Raw genomic sequence first — 7,378 nt, 5'->3', positions numbered from 1 at the left:
GCCTGTGACATTCAGGGTTTCAATCTTCTTCAGCTTCTTCAGGAAATGATTCAGGTCAAAAGACAGGTCACATATAGCAGTATGATGATCTGCATTCTGTTCAGGTAAAGCACATCCTAAATTTAAAAGGCAACTATAATGGGACTATGAAAATCAAGGTTTTGACACATAAGAACCCTTCAGTTGGTTCTAAACACAAAACTCAGAATCCATAACTAAAAAAAAAAAATAAAAGAAAACAAAGAAAGAAATGGGTGTGGCAGCAAACCAGGTATACCATATAGGGTATGTGGAGACTGAACAATCACTGATAATATCTGGAAAATCAGACAATCCAGTCATTGAGATCCAGGCTCACTGATAGAATTTGTCTCAAAACAGGTGTTGCAGATTGTTAGAGAAATGCCTCCTATGTCAACACACACACACACACACACACACACACACACACACACACACACACACGGAGAGTAGTGAGAGAGAAAGAGTGAGAGCAACAGAGATTGAGACAGACTCAGGTAGACAGAAGGTAACAGGGAGAAACAGTATAATAAATAAACACACACAACACAACAGAAAAAGGAATTCGAATAAACAATTGGACATTCAAGGATTACTACACACAATAACTGTAGAGAAAATCTCTAAGTTTGATATGGAGAGACACAGTGCAGACACGGAGAAGTCCAGTCTTCGATGTTTCTCTGAGCAGGCTCTTCTGTGACCCAGATCTCTATGTGCTCTCAGCGCCCCCTGCTGGTCCTGTGTTCCCCACAGCGGTGTTTTTGTCTGAGCTCACAGTAGCATTCACTCACTGTGTATTTTGCACAGTAATACGTGGCTGTGTCCTCAGACTTCAGACTGCTCATTTCCAGGTACAGAGTGTTCTTGGCATTGTCTCTGGAGATTGTGAACCGGCCCTTCACAGCGTCGGTATAGTAGGTGCTACCACCATTGTAACTAATGTCTGCGACCCACTCCAGCCCCTTCCCTGGAGCCTGGCGGACCCAGCCCATTGCATAACTACTGAAGGAGAATCCAGAGGCTGCACAGGAGAGTTTCAGGGACTTTCCAGGCTGCACTAATTCTCCGCCAGACTCGGACAACTGCACTTCACACTGGACACCTGTAAACACAAAGAATTCTGGTTAAAAATCTGACACAGATGATTTTTTTCTTTCTCATGTACACACAACACACAGCATGTCATCTTTATGAATTACCTTTTAAAATAAGAACAAAGAAAACCAGTATGAGCCCTAAGTCCATGGTGTTCAGTGTGTTCACCTGTGTTCAGTGCTGACCACTGACTGGGTGGACTTGGGAATCCAGGGCTGGTCTCCTTTGCCAGAGCTGAAAGGTGAGGGCAGGGCTGGTTTTTATGGCCAAAAGAAAACTTATTTGCATATCTTCCTGACATAGCAGACTCTGTAGTTGGACCTGGCCAAAAGGCAGTACTCAGAGCAGATATAAGACATCATACACACTGATGACAGTTATAGAAATTGACACATTAATGTAGCTCTGTGTACATAATATTCTTGTTATTGGTTCACCACATTTTATTTTAGCTCTCTTTGTACCATATGCATTGGAAAATGCTGTGCTTCCACACCATCATGTCTCTTTAGGGTCAATGTGAAATTGAAAAGCACCACACATAGCTGTGTTTCTAAATATTAGCTCCGTCTGTCCCTCTGTCTCTGCCGGACATGGCTTCTTCCTGAGGTGAACCCTGACAAGAACACTTGAAACTTTTCTGAATTCTGCTCAGTTCTGAGAGGTGCTATCATATGCTCGATGGAATTTTGCAAATGATATATTTCTTATTCTGTCTGTCTTCCTCTTAGTGGAAACAGATTTGTACTTGCAGCACTTAGTTGTTTGCATCCTGAAGTTCTCCCTATGATCACTTTGTATCCCCCACTCTGCCTTTCCCACCTCAATAACAGGCAACACATGGCTGACTTCATGTTATTTTAGGTCTCTTTTATTTCTGTGTATTTATATTTTCACCATAATGGGGGAATTTCATAAGTGTCTATAACCAAACATAAAACTTCTGCATCAATTTTGTATTTTCAGAAGGTTTTGTTTTAGTTTTCCCAAATTCTCATGCTTTGCTTTTCACCCACTCAGGACCTTTTTCTCACTACATCCAACTTTTTCTTTGAAAACCCCCATATTACCCTGTACTTTTTACCTCCTGTCCTTCACTTAAGATGTCTTTTCCTGTTCATTCTAGTTCCAAGCATACACAATAGAAGCTACAATACCAAACACACAGAGTCTCAAACACATGGTCTGTTTCTCTATAGGGCAGAAAATGTACTTTCCAATCTTCAGTATGTTGTGTGATATAAGATTTCCAGTACCATTTAAGTTCCTCCAATGCTCAACTGATGAAAGGGAGGTGGGAAGAATGTAAGGAGTGGAGACACAGGGAGGGGTGCTGTGAAATTCTTTCTTCTGAATATGACATGGATATCACAATCATGGACTCATAATGGTTGTTGTTGTCTGTATAACCCCAAATACGGCCAAGTCAGCCAAAACCTTGGTACAGATAAAGCTGAAAATTCCTTGATCCTACTTCTTACTGAGCAACAGTTTTTAACTAAGTATAAGGTTGGTAGGGACCCATGTTTGCGAGTTGTGGGAGTAGCTGTGTGGAAAACGTTTCATATAGGAATCCTAAACAGAAAGAATAAAGAAAATTAGTAAAAACTGTATAGCTGAGGCTTAAAACAAAAATTCAGAAAGCAAATGATGAGGGAACATTGGTAAATATCAAATAATTTGGTAGACAATTTTAACTGGGACAATCATTCCATCTAGGTAAGAACTGGTGGGGTCCTTCAATTATGTATAAAAAATCTATTTGAAGATAATACTATACATTATTTGTAAAATAATTTTTTCACATTTAGTTAGCTGTTACTTTGCTCTTGGGTAACAATATTCAATCATTAATCAGAATTAGGGGAAAACATATCATTCTTTCCTGATCCCTTTAGAGCTCATGCTGCAGGAACAGTTATTCTCTTGCTGGATAATATATATATTATCCAGCAAGAGAAAATATATATATATATATATATATATATATATATATATATATATATATATATATATATAAAATCTAGGTATCCCCTTTTCTTTAAAATTATCTAGAATGAATCAGAGGACATACTGAAGAGAAGAGAAAATCAAGGGCATTTCTATAAATAATTGTTAATTTTTTCTACTCCAGAGGAAAACTTTTACCTGTGCCTATTTGTTTAATAATTTATTTACTTTAATGTGAATATGTGAAGTCTTTTAATTCATATTGGATCGGCTCTCCCTAAAATGTTCTGGATATTCTTGCTCAAAAGTAAAAACTTGGGATTAGAATAGATGTACTGGTTCTGATATATTTTAGGTCCAACAAACTCATTAAAATTTTACCGTATTCATCATTTTCAAGAGCAGCCATGCAAGATGATCCTCACACTGACCCTGGAAAATATGACAGTGACACCTTTGAGTTAAACATAGTGTGAAGTTATCCAATTCACGGTTATGTGTACTTCTGTCAGGATTCTAAGAATGTAGTCAATGTGGTCTCTGAAGCTTCATCACACACTATTGGTGTCACTGCCTGAATGTCAGGAGAAGCCTCAGCCTCAGATGAAAAGATTCTCATTTCCTATTTAAACCTGCCCCAATTCTATGATCCATTAACATGGAGCCCACAGCCAACATGGCTCCTCTGAAGACACTTCTCTAGCTCACACATGAGACACCCACTCTTCATGTCACCAACAACAGAGAGTGCAGAGAAGTAATTCTGGGAAGAACAAAAGCACAAACTGTGTAAATCACAGAACTCAGTTATCTATGGGAAGGACTGAAGAGAGATGAACCAGGGACTGGAGCTGATGTCTGCTGAGATGTGCATTTTTGTGGCTGAGAATTTGTGGTCTGAGTTGCACAATACGTGTATAGAGGAATCATTAGTTTGTATTTCAAAGTGCAAGCTAATTTTTACCAAAATGCTAATGTTCAAAAATAAAATCTTGCAGCAATTATAACAACTGTACACTTTTATAGGTCCTAAAAAAAACCTGTGATGGTTCATTTTCTAAAGTAAGTTTGGAAATTAACATCAATTCAGGGCAGTTGTGGTTTCTCTATGACAAGTTTACAAATAAAGAGGATGAATTCAAGATTACTCAAAATTTTAAACTATCTCACAAAATCAGCAATCAGCAATTTTGCCAATTTCATACTCCTGATGCAATATATATATATATATATATATATATATATATATATATATATTTGGGATATATAAAAATAATGTGCTGTTTTCTCTAAGAAGAAGCAATTAGACTTATTAGAGGTATGTGGGGGAAGCCAGATGTTTTAGTGTCTAATTAAAAAGCAAGATTAATAGGCTATAAAGGGTACTCTAGAAGAATTCCTTGTGTAAAAGAAAACAAAAGTTATGTCATCAAACAGGTATAAATTCCTTGATTCTGAAGTGACCACCACTGGTAATGTGAGTTCCTGCTGATCCTCAGCATCCCCTGATAATTTGAGTAGAGAGGTTTCTATTCAAGCTCACACTGGAGTTCTCTCACTGTGTCTCAGGCACAGTGGTGCATGGCTGTGTTAGAAGTTTTCACATTGTTCAGATTTATGAAAACACAACTCTTGGAGGTGTAGTAATATTTTATTTGTGATCTAACAAATAAAGCTTCCTGAAGATGAGAGTGCAGAGCTAAGTCACCAGATAGTCATAGACATCAGGCAATGGTGGCACAAACCTTTAATCCCAGTACTAGGAAGACAGAAGTGGACTGATCTCTGTGAGTGCAGTGCTGTCCTGGGATACAAAAGATTGAATCTGTGTAAAACAGAAATGGAGCTCACACGGTGATCCCAGCACCTGGGACCATATGATTTTAATCCCAGCAATAGAGTAGCAGAGACGGGCTTGACATGGCTGAGCAGAGAGAGAAATATAAGACAGGAGGAGACAAGAGCTCAGATCCAGTCTGAGGTTTCAGTCTGAGAGGCAGACTGAGGTTTTGGAGAGATAGCATTCAGTCAGAGGATTTGTAGAGACAAGGTCTTCTCCATTTGGTCTGAGCACTGGTAGAAGTAAGAACTCTCTAGTGGCTGAATACACTGCTTTTCTGATCCTTCAGCTTTTGCCCTTGGTAGCTGACTCAGGCTCTTTATCATTAAGAACAATTAGAATTTGTGCAGCAGGAGGTGTCCCTGCTGATGTTGATTTGGGATTTGAGATCAGAATTATAATGTGTGCTTCCACCACTCCAGATTCTTCACATCCACTTCAGACAGTTTCCTCCAGGGTGGCAGACCCGGCTTACACCATGACTGGATAAGGAGAATCTACAGATAGTTCAGGTGAGGGACAGGGTCTGTGAGTGCTGTACTAGACCAGGTCTTTACTCCTTCAGCTCCACCTGGGACAGGGAACCTGGGAACAGGTACAATCATTACGATACATACATCCCACAGATGACATGCCTGGGTCTCTTTTCTGAAACCCTGAAACACATACAGCTTGGAAAGGGCACCAGGCAGAGGAGCAGCACCAGGACAACCTTGGCTACTGGTTGATTTTGTGAGGCCTCTCATCTAGTCCTGTACTTTTAGCCACAGCAGGAGGGCTGCTTTGCATTGTGGGAAGTTCCCAAGAGGATAAAAGAAAGCACAGGGCATGGTTTACACTTTTTCCTCAGGTTTCTTAGAATTGACCTTGTGTTTCCTACAGGACCTGTTGATAAAAAAGAGAATTATTTTTCTGACAGTGGATTCCCACTTGCACACAAATAGGAAGTTGTATGATTCACACTGTGCAGACCTTGGATGGAAAACATTAAGTGACTCCAAATTCATGCTGTGCTGACAACAGAAGATACCACATCCCCAGTGCATATCCCTGTAACTTTCTCCAGAGTGTTTAGATTGAATTTAGTCATAAGATGCACTTCAGGCTCTTCCTGATGTGAAATCAGGATTAAGGAACTACTTAAAATCCTTTCTGTTGTCATTGAAGTTAATATCTTTCATCACTCCCCTATAAAATCCAACTCACACACATTTAGTAAGGTTTTTTAATTTTTTTTATCTAAGAGGAGATTCAAGGGATTGATTTTCATACACATAAGTGGTCTCAGGGACACCACACCTGGATATTTCTTAGTTCCTATTCTCTCTTTGTCTGTGTCTCTGTCACTATGTATTTTTAATTTGCTTCCTTGTCTCTTTACCACTTGAAGCACATTGCAAAATCAGGTTCCTAAATATGATTGTTGCACTGGTAAGTGATGAAGGGTCAGCCCTTCATGAAACCTTATAAAAAGCAGTTATATGGAACCTGTATTTATGGTTATGTTACCTGAAGTAATAAAATGACAGAGAACCCTAAGTGATGATAAGAAATGGAGAGGAGGACATGCTTGAACAAAGGGAACTATTTTTCTTTTGGTGAAGATCACCATAGAGAAAAGGTATTTAGGTCTTTTCTCCATGCTTTGGTAATGTACATCATCAGGGAATGACAGTGAATAGCTCAAAACAGTCTGTTCAGTAAATCCCAGAATATATTCACCATTTCTTTCACATTGAACTCCCCACATGTTGTGTTCCTTTTCCCTCTGTTCATATTCTGTATTGTGAGTATCTGTGGTAGAGACAGGTCTTAACATTGTGGAGAATGCCATCCTCTGCAAGCTCTGATGGGTATCTGCCAATATAAGTCCCCCCCCCACTTGCTCAGGATGCCCTGTTTGTTAGAAGAACATTTCCAGACATAATGTTCAGTGTGTCTCATCTTTGCTTTGTCTGATTTTTCATTGTGCTTTTTGGATCTTGTGAAGGATCACAAGAATAATGGCATATTTTTCATACCATCCTGGAGAACTGGTATGTGACCTCTTAGTCAAAACTTTATTTCTTTGGTTACATCAGACCGAGTTTGTGTCCACATTTTACTTTCTCATGATTCTAGCAGTTCCCTTTCCATGAAACTCTCCAGGAGGAATTGCTAAGAAAAGAATTGTTCAGTTGGAATGCCTTTAGGGTAAAACTGCACAATACGTACAATTATCTTCTATTTGAGAGGTGAATCTTTATCCTTGAGTTTGTTCAGTCATTTATTCTGTAATGTCTAGTGGATGTCCAGCTAATGGTTCCTGTTACCATGTCAGTACGATATTTTATATTCATATGATGGTTAGAACTTTCTCAATGTAGAAAAAGCTATGTTAATCTGGGAATTGTAAACCTCAGTTGGAAGAAAATACTCCCACTACATTGGACAGTAGGCAAGTCTCTAGCAGCAGTTTAGCAACATTGG

At 39.0% G+C, this 7,378-nt stretch overlaps 1 pseudogene across 1 annotated transcript; it reads right to left on the bottom strand.

Annotated features, from left to right (window-relative positions):
* Nucleotides 1-743: 743 nt before the first annotated feature.
* LOC148120394 (immunoglobulin heavy variable 3-23 pseudogene) lies at nt 744-1,349 on the bottom strand (annotated as a pseudogene). Its single transcript, XR_015739303.1, has 2 exons — nt 1,224-1,349; nt 744-1,126 (listed from the first exon to the last, which is right to left on the bottom strand). The product of XR_015739303.1 is annotated as an immunoglobulin heavy variable 3-23 pseudogene (transcript).
* Between the last annotated feature and the right edge of the window lie 6,029 nt (nt 1,350-7,378).

Source organism: Myodes glareolus, chromosome 11 (genome assembly GCF_982192425.1).
Source record: "Myodes glareolus chromosome 11, mMyoGla1.1, whole genome shotgun sequence".
Classification (NCBI taxonomy): Eukaryota; Metazoa; Chordata; class Mammalia; order Rodentia; family Cricetidae; genus Myodes; species Myodes glareolus.
Note: the sequence above shows the minus strand (reverse complement) of the source record. Positions and strands in the feature narration are given on the sequence as shown.